Here is a 22,775-nt window from a genome sequence, read left to right on the forward strand (position 1 = left end):
AAGATCAGCCAAATATGGGGCTTTCAGATTGACTGGCAGCATCAGTTTTTAATTCCCAAACAGTTTAGGGCATACAAACAAATAACAATTTGTAAACTAAACTTTAAGGAATTGATGGATTTATGTTCATAATTAGTTACACAAAGACAGTTAAAGACAATAACAAATTCAGACATGAAAGTGCAACTGGGTTTTCTAATGAGATGGCTATCGAGCATCAAAACCGACAGAGGGAAAAGTTGTGTGCAGTGTATCCTTCTGGCCAGCAAGCACTCAATGCCGTCTGCATCCCAAAACCAAGGAAGCCCAGGAGAAAACCACCAAAGAAACACTGCCTCAACTCTACATTGAGGAGGCTTCTTTTTATTTGTTTGTTTGTTTGTTTGTTTGTTTTTGTTTTTCGAGACAGGGTTTCTCTGTGTAGCCCTAGCTGTCCTGGAACTCACTCTGTAGACCAGGCCGGCCTCAAACTCAGAATTCCACCTTCCTCTGCCTCCCAAGTGCTGGGATTAAAGGCGTGTGCCACCACCACTGCCCGGCGAGGAGGCATTAAAATAATAAACTGAGAGAAAGAAAAATAAATAGAAGCATCTTGGAAGTCAGAGATTTTGCCTTTAATTTATTCCTAGTTTTTTTCTTATATACATGCTTAAGTGGCTATGAATTAGTAATTTTAGAATTTGTGTGTGTGTGTGTGTGTGTGTGTGTGTGTGTGTGTGTGTGTTTCTGTGTGTGTGCATGCCATGTCACATATCTGGAGATCAGAGGACAACTTATGAGTTCCTTTTTTCCTTTTACCAAGTGTATCCCAGGGTCAAACTCAGGTCATAGGGTCTCAACAGATCATTATTCTAGCACTTGGATTACTGGACAAATTATTCTAGCACTCTAGATTACTGGACAAAGATGTAAAACTTCTAAGCAATTTAACTACTAAAGATAAGCCAGGGCCCAGAGAGGAAGAGGTACTGTCTCCCAAGTCATTGTCAGTTCAGACCAAGTGAAGGTCACATAACAAGGGCAAAATGGCCCCATGAGAGACAAATAGGCTCATACTCAGTGAATACAACATAGATGGAAAAAGAATTCCCATCTCAGAGTACGTCTATGTCACAGCACAGTGGAGGCCACCCTTAACATATATAAGTCTAAAATGCCTACCTGAGCTTGGATTTTTCAATATCAGGTCCCTATTTTAAGGCACTATATTGAATGCTGTGGCGCTGCTCAGAGGTGGGCCCAAGCTGGCAGAAGGAAATCAGTAGGAGCTGGCCTTTGAGGTCACTTTGCAATGCCTTCCCCACTAAATCCCTTGGCAGCCGTGAGTGCAAGCAAGTACTTCTCACATCAAGCTGTTTCTGTCAAGCATTTTGGCACAGTGCTGTGTGGTATGACAGTAACTGATATACTACATGGGAAAAACGAGGATGGGCACACAGGGTGTGAATGCTTGCAGTGTAAGCATTGGATGGGTAGAGACAAAAGAATTATGAGTCTAATGGCATCCTCAGCTACATGGTTGAATTTGAAGCCAGCCTGAGCCACATGGAACTTAAAAAAAAAAAAAAACAAGGAAACAACAACAAAAAAAAACAGAGATTAGCAATAGGAAGCCCCCCGACCCCACGTGATTGGCTTTTCTAAGTTGCACTGAAGTTAAAACTATGTGGCAGATGCAAAGAATCATTGGCCATCTTAAAAAAATAAGGTGACTCTGGCTGCTTCCAGACAGAACCATGAAACGTCATGAAGCAGCAAACTGAATCTAGACATGAGGCCCTGAGTGCCCGTCTAAGTGTCAGTCATAAAAAGAAGTCATCTGGCTACTGACCCCATAACAGAGATGGGGCAGGGAGTCACCTTTAAGAAAGGAGAACTTAGTTAATAACAATCATCACTTCTGGTGCCTTGTTCCACATAGACATTATGCTTAGTACTTCAGAGTATTTAATTATGCCCTTGCCTTTCCTCTATAGTGGATTCAATCATCGGCCTGTTTCACAGAACAAAACTGAGGCTTGGAAATACTCAATTACCTGTGTCTGGAATGCCCTCCGAAAGTCTGTACGCGAAAGCCACAGTCTCAATTTGGCACTATCAAAAGATGGAAATCTTAAAGAGTAAGGCCTAGGGCTGGAGAGATGACTCAGTAGTTAAGAGGTCCTGAGTTCAATTCCCAGCAACCACATGATGGCTCACAACCATCTGTAATGGGATCTGATGCCTTCTTCTGGTGTATCTGAAGAAAGCAATTGTGTACTGATATAAATAAAATAAATCTTGAAGGAGGGGGAGGAAGAGAAGAAGAGGAAGAAGGAGGAGGAGGAAGGAGGAAGAGGAGGAAGAGGGAGAGGAAGAGGGGGAGGAAGGAGGAGGAGAAGAAGAGGAGGAGGAAGAGGAGGAAGAGAAGAGGAGGAGGAAGAAGAAGAAGAAGGAAAAGGAGAAGAAGGAGAAGAAGGAGAAGAAGGAGAAGAAGGAGAAGAAGGAGGAGAAGAAGAAGAAGAAGAAGAAGAAGAAGAAGAAGAAGAAGAAGAAGAAGAAGAAGAAGAAGAAGAAGAAGAAGAAGGAGAAGAAGGAGAAGAAGGAGAAGGAGAAGAGGAGGAGGAGGAAGAGGAGGAGGAGGAAGAGGAGGAAGAGGAGGAAGAGGAGGAAGAGGAAGAGTAGTAGTAGTTGGTAGTAAGGCCTAGGGGAAGGTTTTCAAGTCAGCAAAGGCATGGCCCCTGTGAAAGGCAGGAGGATTCCATTCTTTCTCACTCTTTCTGTGCCTCCCATAGCAATGTGTTGTCTTGCCTCTATGAAATGTATGTTGACCTACTCAGAAACTTGTCACAGTAAAGAAGAGCTGACCACACTTGCCAAGATTCATGAGACCAGTGATCCATGAGACTTGGAATAGAAACCCTAGTATACAGGGTTGGTTTTACAGTCCACACTGCCATCACTGAAGCATGTAGCCTTAAGCTTATCAATTGGGGGCTAGGACAGTAGACATTGATCCACTAGGAAGAGCCATGGCAGCAGACCTACAGAACACAGGAGGGCTGCAAATAGAGTCCTGAGAAGAATATCAAGTTGTATTTCTCCTCACAGTGAAGTAACTGGCCTGAATGAAGCTATGTTCTTTTCAGCAGAAGGGCAAGTTCCTGTGAAATCTACCAGAGCCATATCATCCTTGGTCTTATCTCAGGCAGAAGGACATTTCATTGGAAACCAAAAGCAGAGAAAAGCATGCCATCTGAGTCACATCTGTGGGAGCCAACAAAGCCACTGACCTTCCAGAATGCTTCTGAGCCTCTGCAATTAAATAGGGAACTTGATCTAAGTGTTGGCTGTCAGTGTATCAACATTCCCTTCTCCAGACATGCATGACACATGACTAGCTTTAGAGGAGAAATGATCTGAAAACACATTCTAACTCAAGACATTCAAAGTCTATGAAGGACTACTGCCAATTCAAATTCTACAAAGTCAATGATCTGGAGCTCAGTGGAGTGACAAGCAGTGCCATAAGGGAATCAAAAAAGTTCCCAAGCCAAGGAGTAAAGGCATACATTAGCAGGAGCACTGACTACACAGGTCAAAACCTCAAGGTCCCACTGAACAGACAGGAGCAACTCAGAGAAACAAGTGAAACCAAGAAGAAACTGAGAAATTAAAGACATAACTATTCAGCCACCAAATCTACTGCTGTAATTAGAACTGACCAAACCTCCATTAACATCCCTGACTCCTCAGTCACCCCATCACCATCATCTGTCTACCTGTGCAACATCAGTGAGCTCCCTCCAATATAACCATACTAGACCCTCTACACTTGATATGGCATTGCTATAAAGTTCTATAGACAGATGCTTCAAAGAGAAGTATACAGTGTCAATAAGGGGTAGGAATACATCAAAATGTACATCTTCTTATATGCTAGGAAGCAATTTCCATCTATTAGATCAAGCATCAGTTGAAGGGCAATTTCATGACTGCAGTGTGAATTTTGTGTGCCTCCTTTAGGTTTCTCAAGCACTGGTAGAAAAAGTTGCAAGGCCAGACACTGTAGGTGTGCTGTGTGCCTGTCTATATGGTGATCAGGATCCAAAGGAGGAAAAATTACAGAGTTTCAAAAAATATGTGTTGTGTGTGCTGTGGCGGGGGAAAGGGGGATGGGGAGGAGGTTCCAACATGAATTCAGTTGTGTCATTCTCACCTACCTCTGTGTGTGTGTGTGTGTGTGTGTGTGTGTGTGTGTGTTGGGGGGTGGGGTGGGGTTCCAACATGAATTCAGTTGTGCCATTCTCACCCATCGGTCTTGTCGTGGTATAGGAGTCACTTAGGTTGAAATCCTGGCCTGACCACTATTTACAAGATTCATGATACAATCCTTCCATTTGTAAAATGAAAAGACAACATCAAAGAGATGGTAAAGAATTACAAACTCATACCTTGGCAGAGCTTGCTCAACACAGTCCCTGCATATAGCAAGGGATAGACACCACTATTTACAAGATTCATGATACAATCCTTCCATTTGTAAAATGAAAAGACAACATCAAAGAGATGGTAAAGAATTACAAACTCATACCTTGGCAGAGCTTGCTCAACACAGTCCCTGCATATAGCAAGGGATAGACACATAGCAGATTCTATCTACAGCTCCAATCTGTCATAGTGTTGTCCAGCTGTTGCCAAATTCAAACTTTGCCTACTATTTACATCTTAAAGGATACTTTAATCTCTGTGCAAAAATAAATTACTTAGTTACTCATTTAAAGACCCATGAGAAATCTGACCAAAATCACTGTAACAGGGAAAGGTTCTGAGCTGAAAACACTGAGCAGACCTGTGGTGGGTCAGCAGTCAGTTGGCATGCTGATCATTTGAAAGTACTTTGCTGAGGCCACTGCTCTAAAAACCCTGGAGAGAAATGAAGAAGAAAATCCAGTGTAACAGGTTCCAGTTACCTGTTTCCCTGACGGAGTTCACGAAGACTCAGGTAATCTCCCTCATCTAGGAAGTAAATACGTGTACATTCAGCAGTCACTCAAATGATGAGAAGGAATCTGGGAGGGAGGGAAAACAGGTCTGACCCAATGTGGAAAAACCTGTTCTAGAGAACAGGCAAGCAGAAGTGTGGGCTGCACACTGAGGAGTCTGTCTGCTTCCCTTCTCACTACCTGGTTCCAACAGAAGCTCCCGAGAGGCGCCTGACTTGCCCTACCCAAACAGCTACCACAGAACCTTGAACGTCTTCATTTCTTTTTTTTCCTTTTAAATGTTTTTAAATTAATTTTATTTTTTAAAAGGTTTATTTATTATATGCAAGTACACTATAGCTGTCTTCAAGCACCCCAGAAGAGAGCGTCAGATCTCATTACGGATGGTTGTGAGCCACCATGTGGTTGCTGGAACTTGAACTCAGGACATTCAGCAGAGCAGTCAGTGCTCTTAACCGCTGAGCCATCTCTCCAGCCCAAATGTCTAATTTCTGATCTACCTCAACATTTCAAGAACACATTTCAAGGAGTGGAGAAGGTGTTCCTTTTACCCATGGAATGTCAATCAAATGTATATAAACAGCCAGGCACAGTAAACACACCTACCAACAAGACAATAGCTAGGCATTTAGTGGGCACACTCAGAACCCCAGCAGTCCAAGGCAGAGACCAAGCACACAATGAGCATTTAGAGGGTACACTTAGAATCCCAGAATTCACAAAGCAAAGCAGGAAGATTGGCAGTTCAAGGACAGCCAAGACCCTAAAGTGAAATTCTGCCTTGAGCATAATTTTTTAAATATTTTATTTATAATTTACATACACACAGAGGCATATATAAAGCATATATATATATATAATCTTAGAGTTTGTTTTTCTCCTACTTTACTATTCTGCAAGTACTTTAAAGACAAATATATTTACATATTTTCAAATCTGGAAATACAATGTATTATTCATGTCAGGGTAATTATATGTAATTCACAGACAAAAAATGTTCCATTTCAATGTTTCTATTTCTTCTTCCCTTACCAGCCCTTTGGGGTTTCTACCATTATTTTTATTTAATTCCAAATAAATTAAGCTACTTTCAAATTGTAACAAACAAATGTTTCTACTAATAGAGCCAGAGATTAGAAAGCAATATGCTGTCTTGATTCCCGAATCCAGGGCTTTCTCCCCACAAGTGCTGAGCAGAAGCACCTCCCTCAGAAAGTTTCCCAGCTAATGCAAGCAGTCTCTCAAAAGAAACTCAGCTACCTGGAAGCTCCTCCCGTGAAGGCACATTAAAGTCATGTCACTAAAGAATGCTCTCACTGGGGAAATCCCCTCTAGTGGGATCTGATGCCCTCTTCTGGCACACGGATGAGGCAGAGCACTCGTGTACATTAAATAGATGGATGGATAGATGGATGGATGGATAGATAGATAAATAGATAGATAGATTTTTTTTAAGCAAAGAAAAGAATGACCTCACACCAAGATATTTGGCACAAGCTACTACCACATGTTCTTCAGATCCAGGCTACTTCCCAGAAAATCACAAACTACTATTTACACTCTGGGCCCTAAGAGACCACCCCGCCCCACATCCCTTCAGTTTCCTACATCTCTCTAGCACCCCTCTAGCTTTTCTATCTTCCAGCATCTGCCTCCCTTTGAAGCTCACATTTTAGATACTCCCCATGTTTATGTATTTCTAAAAAAAAAAATTTGTGCAATCTTTTTCCACTGTCTGTCTGTCTACTATCACTTAGGAAACACACAGAGGATGGAGGGTTCCCCTGTACCCCTGTAAGTCAACCTTGCAAAGGACTCCTTGGATCCAGTGTACTTTTAGCTTGGCATTTTTCTAATTAAGTGTTGTAGAAACAAATTTAGCTCATTCATCCTGAGCAGAGACGTGTTCTAGAATCTAACAGAACAACTCATAATTTTGAAACCTAATTTAAATTTTTATCAAATATTTAGCTTGCTTTTTCTCCTATCTCAGAGATAATGAGAGAAAAGTTTTTGAAATGTCAGCCTGCTGGGAGCCTGAGGATTGATGCAGGCAATGATTACCACCAATACTCAGAACATCTCAGACAAGCAACAGAACTTGGCCAACCAGAAACTCACACCCTGTATAAGAGTTCTGCTAAGAAGTAGACACTAAATCAAATCAAGATCAAAGTTCCACTCACTGGAACTAAAACAGAACATGCTGAACCTTCCTTAAATGCAGGTGGCAACATGTCCTGGTGGGGTTTTTTTCTTACCGAAGATGCCACAGTGATAGAATCGCAATGTCTCCAACAAAGGGACATTACATCTCTCAAGCTCTGTGAATACAGTTAAGTGTAGCAGCAGATCAGCGTGTTTGCAGAAGTTCACTGTGATACAACAAATGTAACATCACATGAGTCAGGAGTCGCTGGGGCCAGTAACCCTGTCTTTCAAGCCATTCTAAACTCTCCTTCAGGGGTTGCAGAAAGGCTCAGTGGGTAAAGTACCTGCTAAGCAAGCATTCAGATCAAACGCAGATTCCCAGTGTACAGGTGGGTGTGGCTGCTCACTGTAATCTCAGGACAGAGGAGGCAACAGGCAGAGGGCACCTAGAGCAAGCTGACAAGCTAAACTGGCCTGTCACAGAGCTCAGGGATCAGCCGAGAGATCCTGCCTCAATGAGCCCACAGTGGAGCATAATTAAGAAAAGCTCCCAAAGTCACCTTGGGGCCTACTCACACACACATTCATCTATACACATGTAATATGCATGTACACTATACATATACACCCTAAAACACAATTTCACAATACAGCAGAGATATATCAAAAGGCAGCAGGCCCCTGCTTCTGGTAAGGAGGCTTCAGCAGTTAGTAAAACAGGTAGGCCTGGGTCAGCACCTTGGTGGGGAGACAGAGAAGTATGAGGAGCTGGCCCTAAACTGTCCTGCCCAAAGTTGCTATCAGCTGGCAGTACTCAAAGAGATTGTGAACTCTGTGGGTCTATACAAACTTTTCAAAACACCCAGCATGTCAAAATGGTTTTAATCAAAAGAAGGGGTATACAGCACAGCGGAGAAGCGTGTGCTTGGCATGCATGAAGACCTGGCTTCAATCTCACAGAACTGCACCCCACCCCAAAGAAAATTGACAGACAGACAGAGTAAGTATGACTGAAATGATTCTGATGCCAAAAGTAAGAGATGGAGTCAAGGGTCACGGGTATGCTGCTGCAAAGAAGCTTTCAGACATGACCTCATTCTCTGCTTTGTCCTCAGAACAGAACACTAAAAGTTGAGACTAGTAATGGACCGAGAGTACTACCTACCACCCACCTGAGCAGCCTGAGAATATTCTGTATGTGGCAGTGGGTGGGAAGCCAGGAGGGCTGGGGCAAGCAGCTGTTAGTGCTTCTTGGCTCTAGGAAGATCTAAGCAAAGCACACACTACACACACCAGTGAGGACAGTTAGCACAAGGAGAGTCTGCGCACAAGCTCAGCTGCAGGTCACAGTCTGTTCTCACGACCTGTCCTATGGGTTAGCACAAGGAGCGTCTGCGCACAAGCTCAGCTGCAGGTCACAATCTGTTCTCACGACCTGTCCTATGGGTTAGCACAAGGAGCGTCTGCGCACAAGCTCAGCTGCAGGTCACAATCTGTTCTCACGACCTGTCCTATGGGTTAGCACAAGGAGCGTCTGCGCACAAGCTCAGCTGCAGGTCACAGTCTGTTTTCACGACCTGTCCTATGGGTTTCTATTGCTGCGACAAACACCATAGCCAAAAGCAACTTGGAGAGAAAAGGATTTATTTCAGCTTACAATTGTAGTCCATCACAAAAGGAAGCCAGGGCAGGGCTCGGAGCAGGAACCTAGAAGAGGGAGCTAAAAATGAACACTGCTTACTTACTGGCTGTGTCCCCAAGGGTTGGTGAACCGTCCTTTTTAATTTACTTTATTTTAAATTAAAATATAATCACGCCATCCCCCCTTCCCTTTCCTCCCTCTAATCCCTAACGTGTCCCTCCCTCTGTTCCCTCTCAAATTCACAACCTTTGTTTTAAATTATCAGGGTTACACAGATGTAACTGCATAACTATATAAATACAGCGTGTTGCATCTGTTTAGAGTTACTTGTATGTATGTAACCACATGGCCCACTGTTTGGAATTGGGTAACTAATTAGGGGAAGACCCCCCCCAGGAAGGATAACTTCCCTGGGGAAGACTGAGTGTTCTTCTCGTAATAATCCTTGCTGCCCCTAATTCTTTGCCAAGAATTGTCTATTATTATTCTCATTGTTTGGGCCTTGTCTAGGCAGCCATATTGTTGAGGTATCTAGGTAGAGCATTCCTGTTGTTTTGAGGAGACACAATCTCACAAAAGATGTCCTAATCACCTGATTGCTTTCTTATACAACAACCCAGGACCGTCTGCCGAATGGAAGAACTACCCATAGTGGGCTGGGAAACCGACATCAGTCAAATAATCAAGAGCACATCCCCAAAAGACTGGCCTAAATCTAACCAGGATACTAGACTCTCTTCCCACTCCCAGTTTTGTTTTGGTTTTTTTAAGATTTATTTTATGTATATGAGTACACACTGTAGCTGTACAGGTAGTTGTGAGCCTTCATCTGATTGTTGGGAATTGAATTTAGGACCTCTGCTTGCTCTGGTCTGCTTGCTCTGGCGACCTGGTTGGCCCCACTCGCTCCAGCCCAAAGATTGATTGATTGATTGACTGATTTATAGTGTAAGTATACTGTAGCTGTCTTCAGAGGCACCAGAAGAGGGCGTCAGATCTCATTACGGATGGTTGTGAGCCACCATGTGGTTGCTGGGATTTGAACTCAGGACCTTCAGAAGAGCAATCAGTGCTCTTGCTCGATGAGCCATCTCACCAGCCCCCACTCCCAGTTTTTATAGTTGTTTTTAAACCTGTTTTTCTTTGTTTAAAAATATTACAATGTTATGTTATCAAAATTTAGGAAGATAATCATTACAAAGTAGCTCATTTATAATTTTAATGCCTACTAAAGTTACTTTTCAACTGTTTTGACTAGGACACTAATAGCAATCATTTATTAAAAGCTATCTATAGACAACCAAGAGAATTTTACATGAACATAAACTTACTCTTTATTGTTAAAGCAGAATTATCCTAAGTACACGATTTTATGATTTTTTTTACCCACCATGTAGTAATAATCCCCAAATATCTTCTGCTGCACATTTAGATTAGTTCTTTTTTTTGAGGTATTAAAATGTTGTACTATATTATATGTATAGGTACGTACAATTCATAATGCACACTAGCAAACGCTATACGCATTTAATGTAAACACACACACACACAGGCTTGGGGCTAGAGATGGCTCAGTGGTTAAAAGTACTGGACTAAGTTCAATTTCCAGCAACTACACAGTGACCTACAAATCGCCTGTAATTCCAGTTCCAGAGGATCCAATGCCCTCCAATGCCTTCTTCTGGCCTCTGTGGACACAGGCATATACATAGTACACAGATATGTATATAGGCGAAATACTTATACACATAAAATTAAAATATTTAATTAAAAGAAAGAATAGCCTGTGAGCAATACAGCAGCAGTAGAAGGCAGAAGGCTCATGAGACCCAAGAATGTGGCCCCTGCAGATAGAATGACAGAGCCAGAAGCATCAGCCATGGACTGGACTCACCTTCAGCAAAATAAGCAAGCAGTTAACCTCAACTGGAAATTCTTTCCAAAAGCTAAACCTTCCCAAAGTACATGGTGTTTGGGAAACTATTAAAGAAATATTAAGAAGTCAACATGACTTGAGTGGAAACTTTTAACCCAGGTACCCAACAAATGCTAAGCACACTTTCCTAGTAAAACCAACACATGGAGCACTTGCCTCTCTAAATGTCTGTCTCCCATTACCATCAACCATCCATCCATCCATCCATCCATCCATCCATCCATCCATCCATCCACTCACCCACCCTATCCACCTACAAACCGCAAGAACAACTTAAAAGCAGTAATGTGGAATTGGAACAGGAACAAGCTGATCAGAAACAGAGAGCCTAAAGACAGGTGAGTGGGAGAGATAACTCTTGGTGTAGATCAGAATTAGCATCACCGCCCCCTAGGCTACTTTATAAATGGGACTGGGAAAAATTAACCTTGCCACTTTTTTTTTAAAAGTAGAAACACGCTTTTTTTTAAAAAACAAAAAATATTTTCTAAACAAGATATAAGGTGGGGGAAATGGATGGATACCAAAAAATGACAATTCTGTTCTGAACAGTATGTTGAAGAAGACACTATAATGTAAAACATGTCTTTTTAAGTGCTGGGAACCAAGCTCCAGAGAAAAAGATTCTGGAAGGATCTAAAATCAAAGGAGAGAGTGACATCTATAAAGTAGGACAGAAAGGCAGGAAAAGGTCAGGGAACCCTAGTAGAAAAGTTAGTAAAAGTGAATACATGCCCAAATCAAGGAAGATGTGGTAAAGGAAACCCCACATAGTTAACAAGCATAGGATAGAACACATGGCTGTGTTCGCAACCAGAAACGGGCATGTGTCTCTGAAGTCAGAAAATGTGAAGCTCCAGGTTGAATGTGGAAACAGCAGCTGGTGAGAGAGTGAGCCCGAACAGCCAGCCCAGGTCTGAGCCAGCAGTGCTTCCAAATAAGGCATTGACACAGTCAGGTCAGCAGGGACAGAGCTGCACAGATGGGTAAGCAAGGAAGAGACCTCAAACAAGTGTCATGGTCTCCATGAACAGTGATGACAGTGTACATGAACTGTGCATTACCTGAGCACCAACATGGTACAGAGAAGGGAGAGAGGGCAAAGAGGGCACCCAAGCCCTACCCTCCATCGGAACAACAGGTACCAATTCCCCACTTACCAGTCACTGTGCCCCATGCTGTGGTCCCAGGATCAAAGGTGACATACTTGATCTCAGAGTTTATAATCTGATGAGGACACAGCAAAAGTGGGAGTATGGTAGCCACCACAGAGGAAATAAAATCAAGGAGTGTAACCATCATGAAGAAAGGGATTCTACTTTGCAGAAGATCCCCAAAGAGATGGGGGTGCTCAGATCTGCAGGAAGAAATTAATCAGGCATATGTCAAACTTGTAGCCCTAAGAACTGCATTCAAAATCATGGAGTGTAGTCCCACATTACTACAGGTTAGCAGTAGCCAAGAGGTGAGTTCCAGAAACTTCTATAATTTCACTCATGAACAAACTTAAAAAGCCTGCTACATGTCCAACTTGGTGGCACATACCTGTAATCCCAGCATTTGGGAAACTGAAACATGTAGGTGGAGTGTTCCAGACTAGCCTCAAAAACACAGGAGTACTAGCGACAGAGCCCAGTCAATAACATGCTGACTGTGCAAGCCTGAGTACCTTAATGCCAGCACTCATGAAGAAACCAGTCTGGTTGTCCCACACTTAGAATCCCGGAACAGGGGAGGTGGAGACAGATGGTGACCAGGCTGGCTACTTGGCAGCTCCAAGTTAGTGAGAGACCATTCAAAACACAAGGTGGATGACTCCTGAGGAACCACACCCCAAGTTGTCCTCTGAACACACATACACATACACACAAATGAACAGCCACATTTACACACGAACACCTACACATATATATGTACCTACACTCATACACACATATACACAAAACATAAAGAGACAATCCCTTTTAAAAAAAATAAAAACAAAACCTGGCACATTAAGGCTGGACCAGAAGGCTAACTGAGTCCAAAATACTCTAACAAATGAATTCAACACTGGAGAGAGGCACCTTCAGTATGAATATTTTACATGCCTAAAAATTTTTCCTGTAGTCAAGAAACAGTAATTGAGTTCACCTATTATTCCACAATGCATGAAAATAAAGATAAATATAAAATTCCCTGTCTTAAGGATCTTCCTTCAATTTACAAGACTTGGGAGTCTCACTGTTTCATACCCTAACTGCTTTCTGTGACTAAAAGCCAACCCTTATTGCATGCTTGTCACTTGCTAATCACAGTTCTGGGAGCCTGAAGGTTAACTTAATATTAACTTAATACCAACATTAACATACTAGTATTCATACTTTAGAGTTGAAAACCTGAGGACATGGCAGGACACTGCAGTCATGAGAAAGACCTACAGAAGATTAAGCCAATCAGCGCTCCAACATGACCAGGGAAGGAGCTGGCAAGAACCCACCCACCTCACCCCACCCCCAGCTGAGGTGCTTAGGGATGAGGGGAGACTGTTTTCTTCAGGGATACGGCCCCTGGAAGGTTGCCAGTGTATGACCTCATATCCATCCATGCACATGTAGGCAGCACTAGCCAGACTCTTAGGAAGGAGGAAGAGGATACAGAAATGAAGTTGGGGATCCAAATGGACTTAGAAGAGCAAAGTGGGATGCAGAGGGTCTAACTGCACTGTATTCATGCATGAAATTACCAGTGGGGTTGTATGTGTGTGTTTGTTAACTGTTAACTGGCCTGAAGCACTGTCCCTAGGAATTGGCAAGGCTGAGACTCAAGTCAACATCTTTCAAACTCCAAAGACTGTATCAGCAATAGTACTTGTATCTCCTCTGGGATTCATTCAATGTTTTTCAATGTCTCAGCAGCACCACATTACCTTGAACTTACCAGAACTTCAAGAAGCTCTGGGCCAGGGTAGCAGGCCACATTCTCACAACAATTATACATGACTTCAGAGCTGGAAAACCACTAGCCTACTTTGCATGAAGGGTGAAATGATCACCATTTTGAAAAACCCTAGATATAGGGTTTTGTCCTAACGCAAATGGCGTAATGCATGTTTCAAAATAATGTCAATTTATTTCCTCACTACCCACAGACCCCAATTCTCATCAGCTTCTCTTCCCAATCCCGAAAGGAAAAAGAAAAAGAAAAGAAAAAAAAAAAAAGGCCTAGTCTTTATTCTGACTGTGCCACACTAGGAAAAAAGAAGGACGAGTCCCGGGGTCCATGAGACGGTCAATGGATAAGGGCATTTACCATCAAGCCTGAGGAACTGAGTTGGATCCCTGGAACCCACATGGAGAAGCAGCCCCACTTCTGCTTTGACCTCTACCCCTCGCTGTGGCAAGTATGCGCAAGCAAGCAAGTGGAAGTGTTATGGATGACTATATAAATGGAATTTAAATTTTTTTAGGACAACCCATGTCTGGGGAAAAAAAAAAGTGGTCAAGTAGAGTTGACCTCTGCAACTGGTATATTTTTCCATCCAAGGACTCAACCAACTATAGATGAGGGAAGCTGTGGGCAGACTGGGCATCTTAGTTGTATTCATTCCCTAATGAACACAGTCTAACAGCTACTCAGGTGCCATTTACACTGTATAAGAAACGTACCTGGCAGTCCACGACATCTTATCTAAATTAAGAACTGCTTTATCCAAAGGACCGTGGTTTACTCATCCCCCTTCTGAAGCAACTAATAAAAAGCAATACAATCAACAGCAAGCCCAGCTAACAGCTCCAGTCACCAGAGAGAGGAAAACACTCCTTCATCTCTCCTGATAGAGCAAAGTGTAGAAAAATGTATGAAGTGACTGCACAAGGAAAATCGCTTTCACAAATCTGGAGGAAGCCTACCTAAGCATCCATTCACAGTGAGCGGCCCACAGTCTTACCACAGGTACTTTCACAAATCTGGAGGAAACCCTACCTAAGCATCCATTCACAGTGAGCGGCCCACAGTCTTACCACAGGTACTTTCACAAATCTGGAGGAAGCCTACCTAAGCCTCCATTCACAGTGAGCGGCCCACAGTCTTACCACAGGTACTTTCACAAATCTGGAGGAAGCCTACCTAAGCATCCATTCACAGTGAGCGGCACACAGTCTTACCACAGGTACTTTCACAAATCTGGAGGAAGCCTACCTAAGCATCCATTCACAGTGAGCGGCACACAGTCTTACCACAGGTACTTTGCCACATCTTTTAAAAACAAACCTAAGGAAAAAAGGAAAAAGGAAAAAAGCCAAGATACCCACAAATAGCTTAGCCCTTGTTTATATAAATTGTCAGCAAAGCACAGCCATTTTTTGAAAGCTCGAGCTTACACAAACACAGAGCAGTACATCCTCACTCTGCTCTGGGATGCTGACTATGAGGAGAACCACGAAGCCCACAGTAGAGGTTATTTATGAAAGCGCTCAAAATTTCATCACTTAAATTAAACATCCTACCCTTCAGAATAAGCTTTGAAATAATGATTTCAACCTCCCTGAAGTCATTCACTGCCGTGGAAAGGGCAGCTGCCCTTCCCCACATGCCTCCTCATCACTAAACTGTGTACAGCATGACAGTAAGAGTAAAAAGAATGACAAAATTACAGTAGGGAAGCTGTCTATAGTGGCACCAGGTACGCCATCCAGTGCAGCTTGCAGAGTATCCTAAATAATTCTGGAGACACCTGCAAATCTATAAACCCACAGGATGGGGAGAGATTGGGTAGAAACAGGAAAATCGATCTCCATTTCCCATATGCAGGAGAAATGGGCACAAGGAAGGGCTTCAGGCTTTAGGAATAACAGATGCCAAGTTTTTTTTTTTTTTATCACAGAAACTTTAGCTTCAAATTTTCAGTTGACAACGTTATGCACCAAAGCAAGAAGAGTGAGCCTGACCCGGCAGCCCAAGTCTGTAATTGCAGCACTCGGGAGGCAGAGGCAGGAGGATCACTTCAAATTCAAGGCCAGTCTGGGCTACATAAAAACCCTGTTTCAAACATGGTCAGGGTAGAAAGGAAGGGAAGGGGCAGACATATGGATGAAATGCAGGGTTTAACTCGTATACGGTTATCTTGTATTTCACAAGTAAGTTACATCAAATGTAGTCTACCTGAAACATGCCATGGTGCATTACAAAAACACAGAAAGGATTACTTCATAATAAGAACATAATAAGAAATGTCATGAGACACACAGCCTTCCCCTGTAACTGGCAAGTGTAACCTCTGTGCACCTAGGCAAGGAGACAGGACTTCAAAAGACACCATTGCACCTCAGATGCAAACCCTCTAAACCTCAATGACCGGCATCTTTTCACCTGTGGACATATGGCGGACTGGGCAGGTTAAAGAAAAGTTAACAGCCATTCGAGGTATTGCTTCCTAAGAACATCCAATCACGTGATAACTTGCCTAGGATTTGTCTGCCAAGTATTCAAGTATTACTACAGGAGTAGCAGGTGCAGTCCTGAAGCCTAAAATCCACAGTCTGCTTTTTATAAAGCCTTTTCTGTTTTAATGTTGTTGGTTGGAGGAGAAGAAAAAGAAAAAGAAAGGCGAGCGACAGAGAGACAGAGACAGAGAGACAGAAAGACAGAGACAGAGAGACAGATGGGAGAAAACCACAATTCTACCCGTGGTATTCTCAAACCTGCACGGGCATCGTCTGAACATTCCTCCCGTATTCCTTTCACCCTTCCCTCCCCACTTCATCCCAGACAAAGGTGAGTCATCAGTCACTGTGCTCGGTCCACTTGTCACTTAGGAAAATGTGCCCAAACAAATTCCTAACAGGATACTGTAAGTAAAAGCAAATAACATCGCAGTGAACCCCGTGAACTACGCACTGCCTAGTGTCTAATAAACCTGAATTAAACAGTGTTCAATAAAGACGTTTTCTGGGCGAAGGGGGTTTTTTAAAGGCTTTTCAAGCACGTTCTTGCCCCCACAGTCCCCTCTCTTCCCGCCTAGGCTCTGCCGCCGCGTCCCAGAGCGCTCCAGGGTCCCAGGGTCCGCCCGCGCCCCCGCCCGCACCACCTCCTCTGCCCTCCTCTGTGCAAGGTGCTACGGCGAGGCGCCTGGAGGCCGGCGAGGGCTCCAGGGAGCGCGGCCGCAAGAGCCAAGACCGCGAGAGGCGCCGCAGTCCCCGGGCCTCGTACCTACTCGGCAGCCGCAGTCCAAGCGCCACTTAGCTCCACAGCTCGGGATCGCAACTGAGGACAATCCGGAGGCAGATCGGATCGACTACAGCTCAGCAGGATGAACTAGCCGGTTGCACCCGCCACAACTCCTGCCTTGGCCCCGCCTCGGGGCGGAGACTCTAGGGGCGGGGTTTCGAAGTTCGGAGGCGGGGTCTCGCTGGGAGGTGCATTGGCGGGGCGGGGCCTATGGGCCTATGGGCCAAGAGCAACAGAGTGTCAGTCAGTCAAGGAGTCGGCTGATAGACTCGCCTAAGGAAAAAGGTCGTCTCAGCGCTCTCTAATTGGTTGGCAAGGGCAAACATAGCAGAGCTCTTATTGGTAGCGGCACTGTAGCTCCTCCTCTCCGTCCCCGCCCAGACCCGCTGCTGTGTTTGCCCTTGGCTGCCCAGGCCCAGGTGACTATAGGAAGAGGTGCAGTAGAGGAGCTGTGTTCCGTGCGCGCTGCGAGCAGGATACGACCTCCCGAGCTCCTACTGTCTTGTGGGTCTTGTAAGACCTTTTGTTGAATAACATCCCATCTTCAACTTCATATTAATTTAGTGAGGCCGCTGGGATATATTTTAAATTCTACACAAATTGCAGAAAGATGTCAGATAAAAGCTCTGCGATGGTTTCACCTTTGGTGAGACTTGAAGTGAATTATTTACTACTTGTCTGTGTAGGAACAGAGAAAGCATTACTTTCATAATTTTTAATAAATAAACTTTGTTTTAGGAAAAATAGAAAAATTAATAAGGGGAAAAACTTTGGAGATATGCAAGGGACTTGATCTTCTATGATAGAGAAAAATACAATAATTGCATCCTTCATTATCTTGAAAAAGAGCACAGGATAACTGAGATGTGTCTATCCTTCCAGAATATGTGTGCAACACATAAAATATGTCGGCAAAACTATTATAGCACAACTCCCTGATACAAAGAATTTTGTACTAAATAAATAAATCTTTGGCCAAAAAAAACATGAAAAGAAATTCAGGTGACACAGTGGAAAGCTCATGTGTGGAGGAAATTAAAAGAAGACAATGTGAGTTTATCTTCTTGACGTGATATATGTATGCTATGTATAAATGTTGAACATTAAAAGTTACAGGAAGTGTAGGAGTTAAGGATCGATGGCCTGTGATAATCCAAATAATGGGGATGCTAGCAGATTTCCAGCCAGCCATGTCTGGTACCTTGGCCAGTGTGAAGCAAATTCCACTCTGAAATTTCTTAAGCTGCCAGGACAATCTCATAAATTCTGAGTAGGCCATTTCCAACAACTCCATGTAGTGAAGAAGATACAGTCTTTGTTTGCTTACACTAATATGGAGAGCCAAAAGCCAAACTAAAGGAATGGGACATAGGTTAGCTTTCTCTGCAAATTTCTACTTCACTCGGCTTCTAGACATCCACTACAATCCCATGAGACCACTGTGATGTCACTGCACACTGATGGAATAGATGGCAGATGGAGGCTACCATTGTTCCTTCAACAAAAATCCTGGAGGAAGAGATCTGACCCAGCACCACAGTCTCATACCTTTCTGATGTCCCTTAAGTAATAAAAAGTCTTTTAAGCTTAGTCCCCTGGTAGTGTGTCTACCTAGCTGTGTAGGGTCCCTGCTTTGATCCCGAGCATTGCAAAGCAGAACAAACAAAACGCACACTTCCCAACTTGGCAGCTCTGTACTCCCTTACGGATCCCGGGCTGAGGAGGAGGAGGAGGATCCAGGGCTGAGGAGGAGGAGGAGGATCCAGGGCTGAGGAGGAGGAGGAGGATCCAGGGCTGAGGAGGAGGAGGAGGACCCAGGTCAGACAGGCTCCCATCTGCTGTTGCTCTGAGTTGACCAAGGATTGACTGAAGCTTGTGCTTCCCCTCTCTGGCATTTCAGTCATTCTTACAGACCTGAACTTGTAAAAGTGGCTGTGCCTCTCGGGAGCTTGGCATTGTCTCTAGTTGTCACCTCTCCCTTCATTTCCTGGCAGTGCACTTTGTGTGGATTGGTTCCCCCAAAATGACTTACTAATGTATACCTTCCTCAAATTCACAGAACAGCTCTGTGCTCTACAAACCAGTTTCTCCATTCTTTCTACTCCACTGTATACCAATGCCTGAGCTTCTCAAGTTAGATGGCTCAGGTCAAGCTCAGACACTCTGAAACAACTGGGAGTTGCCTTTGCTCTTCTATCCAACCCCCCCCCCCCCAGTAACACTGTGGCAGTTACAAGATCACAGCATTGCTTCTTCAGAGTCCGTTTCTGCACAGAACTTCTCTTCACTTCCTCTATCTACTCCACCTCCCAGGATCTTACTTTGAGTGAAGAATTTTTAAGAGTCACTATGACAGTGTGGGATGGGGGACAGGGATGCAGGGTTGGGGGATGGGGGGCAGAGGACTGGGGACAGGGACGGGGGCTTTGAGGTTTCAGAAGCTCAAGCTAGGCCTAGTCTTTCTCTTCCTGTTGCCTGCTGTTATAGAACTCTTAACTTCTGCAGCATCATGTATGCCTGCATGATGCCATGCTTCAGGTTATGACAATAATGGACTAATCCTCTGGACAATAGGCAAGCACCAATTAAAAATTGATCTTTTTAAGAGCTGCAATGGTCATGCTGTCTCTTCACAGCAATAGAACATTAACTAAGATGGCCCCCAAGTGATTAAAGTGCTTTTTGAGGTTTGTTTCTTACTCAGGCAACTTCAGAATTTCATACCTGTTGTCTCTTGCTACTTAAGTCAAAACAATGTATAACTTGTTTTCCTAATATGAGACTCTAAAAACCATTTCAGTGGTTTAACGCCAAAAACATAGGCTTGAAAATGTTCCCATAAGTCACACCCAAGTACAGATCTATTTGAGTATGAGAACAACAGAACACACACTCTTGCCTGTCAGTCTCTTGACTTAGGGAAGCAGCTTTGATCTCCAGCCTGAGCATAGGCAGTCAGACCTATATTCAGGAATTCATGGGCACAGCTGTCCACAATTCATCTTTTCTTCTTTTTATACAAGGTCTTATATAGAATCCTAGGCTGCTTTCAAACTCATTCTATAGCTAAGGACTATAGCTTGACCCTCCTGCCTCTACTCCTGAACTCTGGAATTACAGCTGTATATACAGTACCACACTTGGCTATTTCTGTTTTGGCTTGGGTTTTCATTTGGACTGGGTCTTTTTCTTTTTCTTTTTCTTTTTCTTTTTCTTTTTCTTTTTCTTTTTCTTTTTCTTTTTCTTTTTCTTTTTCCTTTTCTTTTTCTTTTTCTTTCTTTTCCTTTTCCTTTTTCTTTTTCTCTTTCCTTTTCTTTTTCTTTTTCTTTTTTCTTTGGGGGGGGGGGGTACTTTGAGACAGCCTCTTAATACATAGCCCATGCTGGTCTTGAATTGGGCTCAAACAATCTTCCTGCCTTACTCTCTAGAATACTGGGATTATAAAAGGGTCCCAAAAATGCTCAATCACACTGGTTTTAACATTATAGTTACCAAGGAAATATGGGTACCTTTAACAAAAATATTGCTGCATGTTAGTAAGCTGTTGCTCACAGCTTGTGTTGCACACCTAGCTCTGTGCTCTCCAGTTAGGACACTGACATAGGCAGAAGACACATGTTTATCCAAGTCTAACCTGGTGAGGCAACTAGCTCATTCGGGTTCCTCATAGGAGCACAGACGACTCAAAGGCAGCCCTATCATCATAAAGTTCAGTGTACCACACAAGCTGCATCCCTAAAGTCACCCCAGCTCACAAGATGCACCCCTAGAGTCTCTCTCCAGTTGGGAGTAGGTACACCTAAGAGAATCTCCTCTGACAATTGGTTAATGCTTACATAAGTGCGGTGGTGCTGGCTTCTAAGTCTTGTAACTTTTTGAGCTTTCTGTGCCTTCCAAATTTCTTTTACTTCCTGAGTCTTATGGCACATTCCTAAAAGGAAATTTTTAAATTCAGAAGAAATAGCTAGGTACTGCGTTCTGCTTTGAATCTATCATAAGACTTTCTCCCTCATTTTTACACACACACACACACACACACACACACACACACACGAGTGCACATAAGTGTAGGTCAGAAAAGAACTTGTTATCACTAAGCCATATTATAGACTCCTCCTCTCAAATTTTATCTATAGTCTCCCCCTTGCCTAATAGGCACATGACTCTCCCTCTCTCTTTGCTTGATGAGGTCCCTCATCACACACTTCCTTGTTACACTTTCATAAACATGGCTACATTAGACTAGCTTGGCCTAATAGGCTGTTGAGAACTATCCTTAAGAATTAGTTCTTGAAACCAGGCATGATAGCACATGGCTTTAATAATAGCACTTGGGAGACAGAGGCAGGAGGATGGCAAATCTAAGGCCATCTTGGGCACATAGCCAGATGCTGTTTTTAAAACAAAAGGAAAAAGAACCAATAAATAAAATGGAAACATTTGTGCTGCTTATAGCACAGGACTCAGAGACATCAGTGTAAACTTTCATCAGACCCAGGAGTTCATGAGCCTCTTCTCTATTTGGCAACTCTTCAGAATGTCTCTTTTGGATATTTTGCAATCTTCTGCTTCAGTTAAGACATCTGTGTTTCGGTATGCACTCACTGATAAGTGGATATTAGCCCAAAAGTTCAGAATACCCAAGATTCAATTCACAGTCCATATGAAGCCCAAGAAGAAGGAAAACCAAAGTGTGGATGCTTCAGTGCTTCTTAGAAGAACAAAATACTCACAGGAGGAAATATGGAGACAAAGTGTGGTACAGAGACTGAAGGAAAGGCCATCCAGAGACTGCCCCACCTGGGGATCCATCCCATATACAGTCACTAAACCTGGATGCTATTGAGGATGCCAAGAAATGCTTGCTTACAGGAGCCTAGGATAGCTGTCTCCTGAGAGGATCTGCCAGAGCCTGACAAATTTAGAGGCAGATGCTCGAAGGACTGAACTCGGGGGGGGGGGGGGGGGGGGATCCCCGATGGAGGAATTGAAGAAGGGACTAAAGGAGCTGAGGGGATTTGCAGCCCCAGGGAGGGAGCAACAGTGTGAACCAGCTAGATCCCCTGGAGCTCCTGGGGACTGGACCACCAACCAAAGAATACACATGGAAGGATCCATGGCTCTGGCCACATATGTGGCAGAGGATGGCCATGTTGGACATCAGTGGGAGGAGCGAGTGGCCTTTGAGCCTGAGGGTGTTAAATGTCCCAGTATAGAGGAATGATGGGAAGATGGGAGTGGGTGGATGGGTAGGTGAGCACCGTCATAGAGGCAGGGGGAGAGGGGATAGAATAAGGGATTTCCGAAGGGGGGACCTGGAAAAGGGAAAACATTTGAAATGTAAATAAAGAAAATATCCAATAAAACAAATGTAAAAAAAAGCCGGACGTGGTGGCACACGCCTTTAATCCCAGCACTCGGAAGGCAGAGGCAGGCGGATTTCTGAGTTCGAGGCTATCCTGGTCTACAAAGTGAGTTCCAGGACAGCCAGGGCTATACAGAGAAACCCTGTCTCGGAAAAAAAAAGAAAGAAAGAAAGAAAGAAAGAAAGAAAGAAAGAAAGAAAGAAAGAAAGAAAGAAAGAAAGAAAGAAAGAAAACAAATGTAAAAAAAAGAAATGTGTGTTTGAACTCTCACCTGGTGCCTGCCTCTGAGGAGGTGGGGTTAAGTAAGACACCTGGATACCTGGAGTATTTAAAGTTTGCTCACTACTACTATATGCATACATTTATGCAAACTCATGTGTGTGCTTCTCCATAAAAAGTGACCATATGAGTCCTATCAAATGGTCAAGAATTCCAGTCCGATAAAAAAGGAATGCTGCTAATTGCTTCAGTCCTGGAATGCTCACCTG

General features: G+C 43.5%; 1 protein-coding gene across 6 annotated transcripts in view; it reads right to left on the reverse strand.

Moving 5' to 3' along the window:
- Mpp7 (MAGUK p55 scaffold protein 7) overlaps window positions 1-17,043 on the reverse strand; it is a 293,217-nt gene extending 276,174 nt beyond the window's left edge. For 5 of the 6 annotated variants that reach the window (XM_085833410.1, XM_085833407.1, XM_085833413.1 and 2 more), the window contains exon 1: window positions 16,904-17,043. The gene's annotated coding sequence lies outside the window, so the exon portion shown is untranslated. The remainder of the gene's footprint in view (window positions 1-16,903) is intronic. The other variant, XM_085833408.1, reaches the window with a different exon arrangement.
- Window positions 17,044-22,775: the final 5,732 nt, after the last annotated feature.

This window comes from Mus caroli, unplaced genomic scaffold, assembly GCF_978045245.1.
Source record: "Mus caroli unplaced genomic scaffold, Mus_caroli_1 scaffold_19, whole genome shotgun sequence".
Taxonomy (NCBI): domain Eukaryota; kingdom Metazoa; phylum Chordata; class Mammalia; order Rodentia; family Muridae; genus Mus; species Mus caroli.